Source organism: Vanacampus margaritifer, chromosome 2, assembly GCF_051991255.1.
Source record: "Vanacampus margaritifer isolate UIUO_Vmar chromosome 2, RoL_Vmar_1.0, whole genome shotgun sequence".
In the NCBI taxonomy this organism is placed as follows: domain Eukaryota; kingdom Metazoa; phylum Chordata; class Actinopteri; order Syngnathiformes; family Syngnathidae; genus Vanacampus; species Vanacampus margaritifer.
Genome location: NC_135433.1, coordinates 11,200,028 through 11,216,975, shown reverse-complemented (window position 1 = coordinate 11,216,975; position 16,948 = coordinate 11,200,028). Strand labels below are relative to the sequence as shown.

At 38.6% G+C, this 16,948-nt stretch overlaps 1 protein-coding gene across 9 annotated transcripts in view; it reads right to left on the bottom strand.

Annotated features, from left to right (window-relative positions):
- The window catches only part of LOC144043056 (trinucleotide repeat-containing gene 6A protein-like), a 55,586-nt gene extending 43,116 nt beyond the window's left edge, over positions 1 to 12,470 (bottom strand). For 5 of the 9 annotated variants that reach the window (XM_077556280.1, XM_077556287.1, XM_077556282.1 and 2 more), the window contains exons 1-2: positions 12,211 to 12,470; positions 10,727 to 10,776 (exon numbers count right to left, since the gene is read on the bottom strand). The gene's annotated coding sequence lies outside the window, so the exon portion shown is untranslated. Of the gene's footprint in view, positions 1 to 10,726; positions 10,777 to 11,947; positions 12,066 to 12,210 lie in introns of those variants that run through there. The other 4 variants (XM_077556283.1, XM_077556286.1, XM_077556288.1 and 1 more) reach the window with 3 other exon arrangements.
- Between the last annotated feature and the right edge of the window lie 4,478 nt (positions 12,471 to 16,948).

Genomic DNA, 16,948 nt, shown 5'->3' with positions numbered 1-16,948 from the left:
ACGTATTTTGCAATCAAAAAACACTTTTTCATTGTTGGTGAAAGCGTTTTACAGAAGTAAAGCACTATTTAGGTGTTTGTGGCATCATTCATGGACAAAAAGAAGTGTAGAATTCACTAGAGTGCATGAAATAACATCGTTTCACAAAAAGCTCTTTTTCTCCGTTTTTTGTTTCAAAAGAGAGAATTTCGGTGAAAGTAACCATTTTCTATTGTTGATTACTGAAGAACGGAATAAGGTAGAAACAAACTTTTCTGATGAAAGCTGAGAGTCCAATCTTTCATTTGGTAGTATGTGTGTTTCCATAGTCCAAACACAACATTTTCTGTGGACCTTGAAAGATCACTCAAAATGCTTAAATCGGCTGGCAGTGGGGACAACCCGTTTCTGAAAACGTCTGGCAGTGAAAGAGTTAAAACATGATGAAAATGTTACCAGCAAACAATGCAAATAAAGTTACCCACACCTGCGGGTAAATTGAGTTGAGCCCTGCATGCTGGTTATGTGGTATCTATGCGTAGATTATGGGATTTTTTTTATTTTTATGCATCTCACTACTGCAGGTAGCGGCACTGATGCCCGATACACCGTTATCCGTATCTGGCATCCCTAACAAAGTGTTGTTCACATACAATTGACAAGAACGTCAAAACTGCAACAACAACAAAAAGACAAACTACGCTTAAGTATGAATGCCAGGCCTGTAGTCATCCAATGTTGGATACACATCAGTCTTTTGAGTACCCTTCATTGGCACATTGTGGTTGGAACAACTTGCACAGTGGAGTAAAGCTTGCCTGGAGAAGCGTTTTTAAACAAATAGCAGCACTGTGGTTTCAGTTGTGACTGTGCCGGTCTCCATTTTCATGGCCGACTATGCCATGACAGTTTTTTTTTTTTGACAGATGTTCTCAAATGTTTGCCCCTTCCGGCCTCCACAATGTAAAAACGGTCCAAAATGACAGCCACATCACTTGAACATCCCAAGTGCTACAATTTGAAAAATCCACACTTAACATCTCTCCATCACAAGCCATTACAGCAGTTTGATTAAATGGAAATGCTACCAGCACACCGTCCTTGTGTCTCCCCCCCCACACACACAACCAACCATCAAGTACTTCAGCAGATGGTTCTGTGCTCAACATCAACAGCAGAACATGGTGGGAGCCTCCTGGAGAGAACACACACACCAACACAGACAGCATCTGTTTATGAATGGGCTGACAATTGCCCATCCCCCGACAAGTACAGCTGACACGGCGAAGCAGGCACCGAGAGTGGCAAACATCAAGTAGGAATAGAAGAACATGGCGGCAGGTAGGCTAGTGGGAGAGGCCCACAAGGTCGGCACAGATGCTATTGGAAATGTGTTATGGTGTGATTTAACTCACTCTAGATACAGATGGTAAGGAAACAAAATATTGTTATTGATGGGACCAAACCACAGCGAATGATGAACCTGCATCTACAAATGACCATGACAAGCTAACGTTATTTCTTGTTACAATCAGACAGGAGGGGGGAAAAAAAGTCAGCTTTGTAAAGTATAATATCTAAAAACATTCAACAGGCTGCATATTTACTACAAAGACATTAACAAAAATAAAATCTACAGTTGCTAGTAACAATGCATCCATTTACAACACGCCCAGGAGCCACATCACCAGACTGATGGAACGGGATTCGCATTCCAAAAATATCTTTTCACTAAATATGGTCTTTGTTCTGTTTTAAATGCATGAAAATATCTGGACAATTTACTCCACTATTCAGCACATACTTTGCTTTCCATTGTGATAGAGAAAAAAGGAAGAACGCGCCGGAGCATAGCAGAAACATCAAAGAACAACATTGTTGTAAAAGGTCAAAAAGACTTGTGCAAGCACGTTCAGCACAATTTGTTTTTTTTTTATAACGTGAATGAATGATGAACGCGCTTCTTTAGATGTGTCAGATAGGGCTTAGCAATAATTCAAATAATTGAAAATCAGCTAAACCGTGAAATTGAGGTGCATATAAATACACCTTTATCTTTTTCTGCATTATTAAAAGCTGTTGTTCTTAAGTTCTGTTATATGAAAACATTGCGAGTTGTAGTTTTGCACAAGTGGCAGCATGCTCGATAGGAGGTTTACAAGACGCGTTTGCAATACTTACCAACTACTTAATTCTGGCATTTAAGCACAAACTATGAATGTTAAATTTACGTTATAACTAATATTGAATTAGTAATAGCGGTGTTAATTGCCGAGTATGATTCGTATCACGATTCATAGGTCACGATTCAATTAAACCCGATACGAATTTATAAATTGATTATTGCGATTTTTTTAAAACTCAAATTTAGAAAATACTAATCAGTATACTTGTACACTGTAAGATTTGTATGAAAACGTATTTATTTATCAGGAAATTCAGGCTTATAACTGAGCCACTGCATTTAACAAACAGGTTGCAGTCTGTTTCGTGTTTAAACAGCACTGAAATAAAATATTAAGGCTTAATGTTCCATGACTATAACATTCTTCCATGCTTAATGTGTAACTCCTAACCCTAAGTAAGACGTTTTGTTGAATATTCCCATAAAAAATTGATGTTTAAAAATCGATTCGGCCAGATATCGAATCAATTCGAGAATTGCGCGCTGTAATATCGCGATATATTGCGGAATCGATTTTTTCTAACACCCCTAGTTAGTAGTATACATTATTGCTGTCTGAACATTTTGCACAGGAATTATTTTTGAATAAATGAAACATGGTAAATGTTTTTACGGGTTTGTAAAAGTGTAATCATCGAGAATTAGAGTTAGAAAGAGAGAGAAAGAGATTAAATGTTTTGGGCCATATCGACCAAGCCCTAGTGTCAAGATAGTTAACTCTTTGACTGCCAGACGTTTTCAGAAAAGGGATGCCGTGGCTGCCAGCCGATTTAAGCATTTTGACTGATCTTTCAAGGTCCACAGAAAATTTTGTGTTTGGACTATGGAAACACACATACTACCAAATGAAAGATTGGACTCTCATCTTTCATCAGAAAAACAAAGTTTGTTTCTACCTTATTCCATTTTTCAGTAATCAACAATCCCAAATGCTCTGTTTTGAAACAAAATACGGAGAAATCAAGCTTTTTGTGAAACGATATTTCATGCAATTTGACACCTTTTTTTTTCCATGAATGATGCCACAAACACCTAAACAGTGCTTTACTTCTGTAAAACACTACCACCAACAATAAAAAAGTGTTTTTTGATAGCAAAATATGTTTATTTACATTCAAAAGTGTAACAATTTGACAAAACAATTTGGCAAACTATTTACAAATGTGTGCAACTGTGGTACTATTTACAATTGTGTGGATGTTTCAAATACAGTTTTTCTTTTTGTAACACTTTGTAACATTTGCACAACAGATTGGTTTTACTGCGATTGCCCCTTAGCGTGCAGACGCTACACTTTCTTGCTGGCTTTTTTGTCCGGGTAATAGCAAGTATATACTGCAGTGTGTGTTTGGCCATGTTGCCATCAAGTCTACTCTCAGGATCATGATACGGTGACGTTACGGTGGTGTTACATCTGGCTTCCTCATTTCCTTCACTTCCCATACTGGGTGGTTGATCCATCTTATCCGCTCCATTCATGGTGGCATCGTAGTCCATAACCAGTGTCTTCTCCGTGATCAGACTGTACCCACTCCTCCGATGAATATGCATTGGACTCGGGGCACTCTTCATCGTCCGATTGAACGTCCGCCTGAGCAGAAGCGCTCGGTTGTGCTCCGCGTTTTCCGCCGTTAGCATCGCTAGCCGGTGAGGCTTTATGACGTGATCATAGCCGCCGCGTCAACGCTTCCAACTTCGCCGTTAACGCTTCCAACTTTGGCATCAACCTCGGAGTCACCATCATCATCATCGTCGTCATCAATGTGCTCTTTAGCATTGGTCGATGCTTTTCGTCTTTGAAAAAAAATGCTCAAGTGTGAGCTGCTTGCAACCGGTCGCCATTATGGCTTCCTCAGCCATTGTCCCCTCAACACTCTAGCTCTGCCTCACGTCTTCTACTGACGCCTACCCAATCTTGTCCAAAGAGAGTCATCGCTGCCATCTAGGGGCCAAAAATAGGCATTATACTAACTAGATCTGCTTGATACTTTCAGCACAGCTGGCCAAGGCTTTCCTCCAACCCGTTTCCAAAAAAAAAAAAAAAACTTGGTGAACATCTTTTAATGTCTTTGGCGCTCCTCCGTGGGATTTTACTAAACGTTATTTAACGTTTTTGGCAGTCAAAGGGTTAAAGTTGCTGTACAGCAGCTGAAAGTAAGGTTGCATTTTTTTCCCTCTAGATTAATTAGTGCTTGGCGTTATTGCCTAAAAATTCCTATTTCGATATAATTTATAGCATATATTTTGTGGTGTATGCTTTGGTGGTGGATTTCAATACCACACAGGAGGTTCCACGTGCTAGCTAAAATCGAAAGAGACCACCAATTTATCTTTTGCCAAAGGCACCTTGAGAGTAATGTCTAAAAATTATATATATATATATATATATATATATATATATATATATATAAACAAACACTGAAGTTAATTCATCTTTGTGTATGTGGTCCTACAGGTGCAGCTGGAAATCAGTGGTGTAATCTGCATACACTGGACGAGATAGAGCCATGGTGTCAACCAGGATTGAGACAATAATGACCCGAGGGGACAAAAAAATTAAAAAATAAATACCCAGAACATATACTGCAACAACAAGCAACCCAAAAATAAATGGTAACGCAACTTTTTTTTTTAATGAATGATCAGAACCAGTGAAGACGGTGACATTTGTGCCTGACACTGCCTGTTGACAGAAGCTACTAATTATAGCACACACAATTATAAACTATTTACAGTTTATGACGAGATAGAAATCAGACATCTGATGCTGCAAGACTTCCTTAGTCATAACCGAAACAAAAAAGAACACTGTGGGCGTATGTTTTTGCAAATAAGATTGAGTCATGCAATGAAGTCAAGTTTAAAAGGGGATCATGTATTGATTCTATTTGTAGCCTGGAGGAAGGGTTAATCTTCACACCAAAATGCAAGATGTGCACCCTAGCATGACCAGACATCAAAGGCAGCCTCGAAACACACACACACACACACACACAAGGATTAAACCCTGTTGGAAGAACAAAAGGAGGGGATGGTCGCGTGGCTAATTTGCATGCAGCACACTATATAATCTGCATCAATTTGCATTAGCATGATCTCATAGCATTTAACACTGGAACGGCCACTTTTCAGTAAAGCCATCACTCGATTAAAAGAAATGAAGTTAGTTATGTTTGTATACAAATAGTCGTACAGAAGTGGCTTTGTATGAATGACATACTGGGATTTTCCACCAGTTTCCATCAGCAACCAGTGGGGTCATTTCAGGTCATGCTAACGGCGCATTTTTGGTTGGAATAAAAAAAATGTTTGCTCTTGGGGTGCAACGATTGACAAAAGATCGTACGCCAATCTGATCTTCTTGATTGATTTTATGCATGATCGGTAATTTGCATGAGCGATCAATGACGTCATGGATCACAAATGCACAAAATACTACATTACAGCAAAAACAACCTCGTTCACTCCGGAGTCGTTCGGTGTTGTTCTGTGCAAGTGTATAGAGTACTACAAAGAGCAAGATTCCTTGCGAATAGAAATGAGTGAAGAAGAAAAGAAGACTGAGACGAAGAATGCTGCATGCACACAATGCCTCGTTCAAACGAGGTATTCCGAATGTTCTTTATATGACCAAGAATTCGGGTTGTGAAAGGGGTAACCCAGGGGTAGCGCATATTTGGGTTTTTGTGTGTGTTATGTTTACATGGCCTTTCAAAACCTGAATATTGCTAATCTTTATTAAAATTATTAAAATTGCCTGCATGTAAACATACAATACTAAATTACCTACTTTTCAAAAGAGGCTTTTATTGCCGTTTGACTCAGTCCCAACCTACACAAGTTTACCATATGTAAATGCTCATGTCTGCTTGCTGAAGTCTCATAACCCCATTAGGTGTGGTTTTACTGCATGGAAGAAGCAACGGTCAACTAGCACTCAAGTTCTGTTACAATGGCAAAGAAATTTAGAGTTGTGTGGTGATAAATTTAAAATACACACTCATTCAGAAGACTAAATGCCTATAGCAAAATTTGACGATAAGTCAACTCACAACTCACCAAATCAAAAGTAAACAACGGTCTGAAGTCAGTACTAACGACAATGAGAAGCAAAGCATTTTTATAATCCCATAAAATTTTATGACAGCCTAAGGCACTACATCACATTACTGTTCAAAATGGTAGCAGTCAGACAGCAATGAGGTCCTGTGAGAGTATGGCAGTGTTTCCACTAGGATTTTTTTCAGCAGCGGGGGCAGGTCAAGTTTGGGTTGTGAAAAATCGGTAGATTTTTTCACGTTGTTCCCAGCCGGGGGCGGTGGGGGCCGACAGACATTAATTCGTCAAGGGCCCTCCCACTAACTTTTACACCAACCTTTTCAGTTGGTCGCACCACACAGGATTTGCACCGTAGGTTCGTGACGTAAAGATCGACAGTGACTAAAAATATATTATACTGTCTGTCTGCAACAAGCAGCGGGCAAAACAAGTCAATTATTTTATAATAACTTTAAAAGACATTGAAAACAAAGGCTTTTCTTTTATGCGAATGCGCACATTATTTTGTTCTTTTTGTTTGGCCTCAAAACTCTCTTCCCCTTGGGAAAACCAAAGCTTCACAGCCTGCCTAGCATCATAACCAATCAAATCGGTGTTTCCCAACCTGGAGGACGTGAGCATATTGTCATTGGAGCTCAGACGACTGATGAAAATAAAACTGTTGTACTATACTATACTCTGAATATTGTTCTTCTTCAGTGTTTGCCTGTTTAAAGGGAACTAATGTAAAGTCACTCCACATTTTGGTGGCAAAGGTTTAAGAATTATGTATAACAGGGATGTGATTTGACCAAAGTGAAATTATCTGAAAATTTAGCCGGGGGTCTGGGGGCTCATGGTTTTTCCGTGTTTTTAAGTACTTTCAATGCACTCACATGACAAAGAAATAGACAAAACAACAGCATAAATTTTCAATGTATATTGAACTATCCCATATAAAATGGCAGTTTTAGTCAACTCAAAATCAGTCACATTCAAAAACATTGGACTGCCTTTGCTTTTAAAAACTATCACTGAGAATATCATCATATCTAACTAATGTGATTACTAAGTTAACACATAAATAATGTTGAAGAGTTCAAATTTCATGAACAAATAATTGTATCATGACCAAATGAAAAGTAACTCATATTAGAGCATACCACAAATGTCTTTGTTATAGCAGAAGATGTTATCTGTCGGAGTCATGTGCATACACAATGAACTACTAAAAAAAAATAAAAAATAAAAAAATCTGAAATTTTTTTTTTTGGGGGGGGGGGGTGGATAAAAAAAAGCGGAATTCCGCGAATTAACGGAAAAATCACATCCCTGGTATAAGAAAGGCAGACAAACAAAAAACAAACAGCCACAAAATACCGTGGACCGTAATGAGTCAAGTTAGACAACACACCACCGCACGCTAATAGGGGCCAATTTCAAAATAAAAGCCTTCAAAGGCTATTGCATTGATGTCCATGTATTATTTGGTAGCCTTTTATTTTGAAATTTGCCTTCGCAGCACGTGGTGGCTAGCTTGACTCATCCTTGCACTTGATCCAAACACGTCCCGGCTCAAAGATCCGTTGTACTACTACTTATAACGTGTATTTTCAAATATATACACAGGTATTAACATTTAAAAAAGGATTACATTATTTTCCTTATTTGTTATGGATTTATACAATCCGAGGGCGATCACCTTCCCAGATTGTGTTTGACTTCCTCTGGGGCATTTTTCACAACAACAAACAAGTAAGTAGATCTAGCAGGTAGATGGTCAGAATAAAAACATCCAATTCGGGAAATTGCACATGCAGGTGATGGACTAGCTGCCCTTTTCGAGGTCCTTTGTGTGGCTGCGTGTGGACAAAGTGTACAGAGACAATGAGCTCAACACAAACATCTCTGCACACACAAAACATCAGGACCGTGAGCGATTTAAAACAGCAAAGCTTACTCAGCACAATGGGGCCGAGACCAAACCAGACCCTCCAATTCAATTCAAACGGAACTGCATGTGCTTGCATAAGCGTCAGCTGCCCATCCACTGTGCACACACGCACACGCACAACAGGTCTCAGTGCCACTGAAATGCTTGCAAATGCGGCCAACTTTTCAGTGTGTGCTGATAAAAAATTCCGTCCGGTTGCACAAGCGCGAGCCCATGTTTTAATGCTCCCACTGCAGTCTGTTTAAAATGTCGTTCAAAGTCGCCATCTTTTTCGTAACTTTAGCCAGTCTCCTCCTCCTGCGAGGTCTGCTCCACTCAGATCGTTCGGAAACTCAAGAATGTTTTTCAAAAGAGCCGTTCGGGTTATTCCGAGTGCCACAAAAAAAAGAGTGTTGCAGCAAATTCAAGCACGAGCTAATTGGTATAACATAGAATGCATTCGGAGACTTGACCGGGAAGATGTTATTTTTCCGCAGCAGTAAAAAAACGTCTTCAGGCTTCAAGGCAAAGCTTGAACGAAACAAATAAGTCATGTTTAGTTTCACATAATCAAAATCAAATCTAAGCTTTTTTTTTTTTCATTTTTCAATTTCTAATTTTTACCCGAAAAATGGGAGCAGACTCGTTCATGTTCAACGGAGAGCGCAACACTGCCTCATAGTGTAAAGCACCGAACACAGGTGTGAATATCGAGCAAATTGCGTGACGTTTGTCTCAAAACTAAAAGCGTGTGCCCGCTGATCCACAAACGTACCTACAACAAATCACAAGCAAAATTGCAAATCATAAGTCGTGATAAATGGACACACAACAGGGAAAAAAAAGTCTAAATTACAAATATATTTGTGGACTCCAAAAACCTGAATATTGCAGATGTTTGCGTGATTAATTTAGAGGCAAATAGTCACCCCAAACTATGAGATCAGCCCTCTAACTTTCACAAAATACCAGCTAATGTTAACATAAAAGCAAAGCCTTTTATGCGTCTCCTTTTAAAATTTGAGTATTAGTGGTGCAACGGATCACAGAAGTCACGGTTTGGATCGGATCATGGATTTGAGTCACAGATCGATAGTTTTTTGGATCAGCAAAAAAAAAAAAAAGAAGTACTTGTTAGTCTTCGTTTATTTTGTAAAACGCTTTTGCTCTAACCAACCAATCAAAAAATGGAAAAATGCTGACGTGAGGATGTTTTTTGTTTTTTTTTTAATCTGGAAGGAAACACTCCTATTGCGCATATAGTTTAAGTTATATTGACCAACAACTGCTTCTGAAGGCGCTGGGCACATTGGACTGATATGGCATGATAGAGGCTAAAATCTGATAAATAATAAAATAAGAGTATTACTACTGCTAACTTTGCCAAGGAACTCTTCCCAAACAATGTTTACTGTTTTTTTTAACAAGTGAAATAGAACTCTAGAAAATTTTACTTCAATAAAAACATTACATAATTCAATGTAAAGAATTAAAACAGTTTATGTATCATGATTAAGTCCTTGCAACTCCTTAGATGTGTGCAACATGTCCACCAATGGGTAGTACAATACAGTCATGCAGACACTGATAAAGAAGAGTTTCACAATTACTGTAACTGATTCAGTAAACTACAGTAATTAGTCGTCATTTGCACAGTATGACAAATAGGCCACTGTATTTTTATATTGTCTCTCTAGATGAGTTGCTGCATCGTTTCTGTATTAAGTAACTGTATTAAGATACAGTTAACACCACCACATACAGTAGATGTTATTTGCTCAACCTTGTAATGAGTTTCCCCATTATGTGTTAGCATTAAGGTAGAAGATTTTAAGGTAAAGTTTTGTGTGTGTTTTTAAATACACAACATGTAATTATCCTCATTTTTGGAATAGTTTAACTGTAAACCTCAACTGGGAGTGGCATAAAACAGCTTGAACACCCTTTTAAAAGGACTGTTTAGTATATGCCAAACTGCTGCTTGCTATGGCGTGACTTGTTCACTGCCACCACAGCTCTCATCGCCAAACATTTTGCTTGCAACTCGAAGAACATAGAAGAGAAAAAAAAACAGGCAAATGGTGGCATTTATTTCGAAAACCTCTTAAAGCACTTCAGTCATATCTCAAGGCACCAATGGATTAGAAATTAGAGATTAAATTACATTAGGGCCTGACCAATTTAATCGGCCGATATAAACTATTTTATAACCGTTTAGCCATTTTATTTTATTCAGGCATTAACACGCTACAACATAAAACAAAGATAATATTCAAACACCACCCCCCCCCCCCAAAAAAAACAGGTAAAAAAATATTAGTAAAGTTAGACATATACTTAAGGACTAAGTAATGTAAAACAGTCAAATATTCAATTTGTAATTCATATCTTTATTTCCATAAACGTTAATCGGCTAGATTATTAGAATCTTATTCTGACAAATATCGAAATCGGCCTTTAAAAAAAAAAAGGTTGGTCAGGCCCTAGTAAATGCAGACCTGATATTGTTTAGACCAGCAGAGAATGTCTTGCTGACCCGGACTACAGTGGTGCTGTGTGCATGAATTAGGTGTTCATAGCGACTCACACACCTGTTAAGATGCTTCAGTTTCTTTGGTGGCAAAAGCTTCCAATTCCAAATCTATAAAAAAAAAAAAAAAACACACACACACACAGATAAGGTTAATATCTCAAATGTTACATGGTACCAATCTCTTTCTTAACCAACAGGATCTTATGGGCTGCAATGAGTGTTAACTTTGAGTTATGTAAGAAACGGTCACAAACAATCTGCGATACTTGTCAGAAATTAATAGCAATTACAGTATGTGAACAGTGCCAAATATGCTGGAAAACAAGTTGCTCAACACAACAAGAAGAAAACCTCAAGAAAGACGTCTTTTATATTCAGGTCCAACGAGCTGTGTGTGTGTGTGTTTGTGTCTGGGCTGTGCAGATAGAGAAAGAGAGAGCAAGCGCGAGAGAGCGAGAGAGAGAGAGAGAGCGAGCGAGAGAGTGTTTAGGTTAGAGTTACAGCTCAGGTCTTGATCGGCCATTATCTCCATTCTCCTCAGCTGTTGGCCCACTCGCAGCTTTAACCAACATGGCTCCTGCTCCTCTCGTCTCCACTAGTATTTTTCCCAAAGCGACCAACACTAACAAAAGCCCCGTCGAGAGTCTGCGTAAAACCTTACTGTGAGCCGTGACCTCGTCTGGCCTGCTTGATGAAGTCCCAAATGTTCACGCGCAAAAGCAAGGCGATGTAGTGCAGTGTTTACTGGTACGAACCAGCTGATGGGTGCCCTTTCGCCGACAGAGGGTGTTATACCTTCGATCGAAATCGAAACTGCACAACTACCCCCTTGCCAAATTACATTTATCCTGCAACGCCTTGAAAAGTAAACGCACAAAACCATAACCGCTCACAAGTAAAACCATTCAGATGCTAACGTAAAAGCCGACTAGACTGTTTGCACGACCGCCGAGCCATCTGCGTCGTTAAATTAGCATGGCGGCTAAAGCTAACAGCACCTACAAGCTACGACGAAGCTGCGAATTCTCTTGCGGTCGTGTTAAAAACACAAATGCGTTTCCACTTGTTTTTACTCACCAAACTGTCCTTCGAAAGAGCTTCGTTGAGTACACAAGACTAATATCGGTAGATGTTTATATATATATATATATATATATATATATATATATATATATATATATATATATATATATATATATATATATATATATTTTTTTTTAAACGCTACAAAAGCTAAGGTTAACCAATGACTACAACTAGTTAACGCTAGCTGTCTTACCAATAAATACAAACGGTAGCCGCCGAACAGTTTTAGAAAAAAAAAATGCATATACTATTTTATTTGCAAACTACTTACAAACGGCCCGCTCGCCTTGACTAGCTTAGGCCGGCCAACTAAAACAACAGCGACGGCGGCGGCTGCTGAACTTATCTCCGCCAGTCCCTACTGTGTCGATGACGCCCGGTAAGGTTACAATAGCACTGCATCAAGGGGCGTAAAAAAAAAAAAAAAGGAAACCCGTGAACAAAAAAATGCCTTACCTCATTGAAAAATAAAGTGCAACAGAGTGGAAAAGGAAAGCCGACTGTAAGGCTAAAAAGAATTCCTTGAACGCGTTTGCAGCATCTACGAGGGGAGGCATTCGTCCTGCATGATCGCCATTTTCTTCTTAACTCGCTGATGCTGCTGGCTAACCTTTAGCATTTAGCAGTTAGCTACAGATCTCCTGTTTGTTCGCCGCTGTGCGCGTGCACGTCTGCGCGGACACCCTGGAGGGACGACGGATGGAGGAGGGGGGGCTGCTCGCCTGACGCGTATGCGAGTGGAGGACGACGGTGGGGGTGAGCAGGAAACACTCTCCACTTCCTCTGACTGAACGCAACCGCACGTTACTAGAAGAGCCGAGAAATTAAAACTAAAACGTATTACAGCTACAGAATAGTATTTAAAATCGTCGGGATTTAATCGAGGCAGTTGGACTCTTCTTGGTTGTTGATTTTATTTAAAATATATGTGCGTGTGCAATTATGCAATTTGAGTAATAAAATGACAATCACATTGTTCAAAACAGTTTTGATTTTAAAAGATGGAATGCATTGAATCAAACCGAATCGTTCCACCTTAAATATATTAAGATATTTATTAAATGGTCTTTTATTGGAGCGATGCCTTATATTGTTGCAGGGAAGTCAATATTACAGTACTGTATTGACAAGTTCATTCTAAATGGCAACAAGAAACTCTTCTACTGTCTCATATCCTCTCAAACCCAAGCCACGCCATGTCGAAAAAAATTGTAATCCCACTGAATCAAATTCTTCCACTTGATCTCCATGTATATTCTGCAAGAATCAACTTAATTGAGTAGTCTGCAGGACTCTTTGTCCCTGTGGGGTCCCTCAAGGGATATTGACCCTTTGTATTCAGTTTGTATATGTTACCTTTGGGTCAAATGCGTCAGAACGCCAATGTTGACTATCATTGTTTTGCGGATGACACACAGCTATATTTACCACTGTCCCCAAATGACAGTAGTTTAAATTAGTCTTGGAGAGATGCACACACTATTATAAATATGAATATATAATGTGTGTGTCAGTACTCCTGTTCTTCCCAAGTTCCAAAAATATGTATGTTAGCTTCATTCAAGACTCAAAACTGAGGGAGAATGGTTGTTTGTCTAAATGTGCCCTGTGAGTGGCTGGCGACCAGTCTGGGGCATATTCTGCCTCTCACCCAAAGTTAACTGAGATAGGAAAAATGGTCACAAATGTTCACGATATAGGATACTTTTTTTTTTTATCTCTTTCTGTGCATTATATCCTCATAAATGTCATATTGGCCTGAAATGAAATGGAAATGACCTGAATTGTTTTAGTCATATAAATATATTGATTTCGTTTAAATACATTGAGTCTAGACTTTTGAAATGAACTTGTTTTATTTGATGGATCGTAATTAATGGCAAATAACTGAGTCAAGAAGAAAGGAAGGCAGAAAAGCAGTTTTAGCAAAGGAAGAAATGACTCAAAATTAAAATTAAAAAAGCAACTCAGAGAAACACGGAAAGCAGTCAAGGAAGAAAGAAAAGCAAAAACAGATCAGAGGTTGATGGAAGGACGGAAGGAAGGTCGAAAAGCAGGTTTAATTAACGGAAGAAAGGCGGTAAGAATACATGAACCAAAAAACAAACAAACAGGTTTTGCGAAGGACGGGTGGAAGGAAGGATGCAAGAATAAAAAGTAACCAACGGAAAGAAGGAAGTGGGTCAGACATTCTTTCCTCCATTCATATTTTGAAATTTTTCATTTGACTTTTGGGCAGCACAATGTCAGAGGGGTTTAGCATGTCTGCCCCGCGATTGTGAGAGTCAATCGATCCTCCTTGTGGAGGTGCATGATGGTTGCTGTTCTCCAGACACTCTGACATGTTTGGCTGAAACAAATAAAAGACAATTAACAGCCCAGATGTGAGAATGTGAGTGTGAAGGCTTTTGTTTATGGGTGCCCTGTGATTGGCTGCCGACTAGTCCAAGGCTCTTCTCGGCCAAAGTCAGCTAGGATCGGTTCCAGCTTTCCCGTGACCATAATAAGGACAAGTGCTATAGAATTGTATGTACAATGATATAGAAAATAGATGGATGAATCTATTAATGGCATTATAGTAATGGCGCACATGAGTCAACACTACCTTAATTCATTTTGTCCATGCCTGCTTCAGTAAATTAGGTGAAACTAAAGCTATATTCAACAATCATAAAACTAAAGTCATTTTCATTATTGTTTTTCATGATGGTAGTGACCATTTTGCATGTGTCTGATATTATTGTCCACCCTGTCGTTTGGGTGAACTAAAAAACAGTTTTCAATGGCTTTACGGCCAGCATTTTCTTTCTTCAATGGATGCTGAAACATTGGCCAGGTGCAGAATAAATATTTACACTTAAGTTTCATCATGTTCATCATATCACTTGTATTGGCATGTTTGTCGTAGGGAAACATCACTTGATGTAAAAACGTCGCAGTTAAGTCAAACAGTAAACAGTCAGCTGTGCTAACTGAACCCTGTTGCCAAGTGACGTTCCATGCTAAGCTAATGTAAGGTTTAGAAATAAGTCAGATTTGAGTTGATTTGTTAAAATATATATTTACTGATACATTTATGTTTCTACAATTATTATTAACAGTTACACATTTGTGTATATATATATATATATTTTTTTTTTATACTGTATATACAAGTAGCTAAACTGACGTGTTGAATCTGCTGTTCTAATTCACTAGCATTTACCTAAAGTTTGCTAGCCCCTGATTGGTTAGTGTTGGTCAGCTGATCAGTTGTCAGGAAGTATTGTGCTGTAGCTGCGTGTGACGAGTAAACAAGCGTTGTTCCTGAAGAAATCTGTCTCTGTCCTGCTCTCTCATTTTATAAAGTGTTCCCTTAACCACCAACGAACCGTTACGTTACACTAACATCAGCAAATCTCAAGTGTCTGTATTCAATTGGATATACTTACATCGATCTTAGATAGTTCTGTAAATAGTTGAAAAAGACAAAGCAAAAGAATAAGTATTTGCAGAAGGTGCTTTGTGGGAGTTAGCAAACACTGCATGGTTGTGGGTGGCTGTTTTGAACATTAACCTGCCAGAGGCAAAAACAGTCAATTGCCTGACTGATTTATCACCAGCAACTGTATTTACTTTCCAATCTGATTAGATTAAAGAGCCAGTAAACAAGAAATGGGGCTCATTCTATGTCATATCTCCAAAAAATACAATACAGTTTTCCATACTGTTTGTTTTGATATCAAGTTGTAGTCTGACGGAAGACGAATTAATAGTCACTCAAATGTGTTGTGTGCTAATCATTCCAATGCATTATAAGAAGTTGGTCCTTGGTCATGTTGAAGTTCAAATTCCATTCTGTCATTTGATTGTTTATTGTGTCAGTCAGTGAGGATGATAACACAATATAAAACGCAGCTACAGTAATTGCAGATAAAATAATCCAATCCATTAGATTGTTAAAAGTATTTTAACAATTTTACGTTTAAAAAACGGCATTTTTAAAAATGAATAGTACTTAATATTTTTTCTTTCTTTAACTTTTATCAGTATAAACAATGTTAACATTAATCTGCACAGTAAACAAAAAGTGACAAAGGAGCAGCATTAGTAAATGAGTAGAAGTTGGAATTGTGAGAGGGGGGAAAATGCTGGGAAATGACATCTTGCAAGTTTACCACAATTTAATTTAATTTTCAGCATGGTCCATATACACCTTCACAGAAAGCACAATTTAGTTTTTTGTAATTCCAAGGCAGAAGGCATGGTGTTCGGATGTCCCAGGTTATTCTCCAGTTGTCAAACAATTGCATGCAACCGGTGGGAGGTTGTAAGTTGAGGGAGTGTGTGACATGACAGCAGATGGTCCGGGGGCACTTTGACCCTTGTGCAAACAAACCTACAAGATGACATGCTTATGAGGCGGTGCATCAAGTGAGGAATTCGGTTGACACGCTAATTGAGATGATTTTCATTTTCTGAGAATTGACATTTGATGCGCGTGGTTCCTAAAATAAAAAGGTATACAATGAACATTAAACAAACTACAGTACTGCACTCTATATATGATATACGCCTTTTGTGTTTTTCTGTATATGAGTTCCAATGTTATAAACACATGTTAAGGATAAATGTAGTATATATATATATATGAACAGCGGAGTCAGAGATTAGGCAGCAACCTTGACAAGCAGACCCTACCGGTTTAATCATTCACACTCCTATTTACACACACTGCCATTCATTTCCTGAAGACATGCACTCCCACACTCAACCTGCCCGTGTTGTACTTGCAGTCCATGCATCTTCATCATTATATCGTTATCAGCCATGGCCAAAGGTTCACTGGGAATGCCGGAATGATGTCCGCTGCTTTAGTATTTGTGTGTGCGATACTGAACATGACAAATTGACAATGGTAATGTTTTTGAAATCTTACTATAACCAAAACCTAATATAAGGTATATATACTGTATGTGTTGAATATGAGAACAATTCTTTGGGCATTATACTGTTTACATGCTTAGTAAAGAGATTACTCGCCTCATAACAGGCAGCAGGCAACATCAACTCTTCACGAAAAATACATTGGATTCAGTAGTGTTCCCCCACTATACAATATTGCTGATTTTTAAGTTATTGTTTCAGAGAGATAGTCCCCAACCCTTAAGGTTGTCTTGGTCGGTTTTTTGGTTTGGTGTGTCTTTTCCAGGTC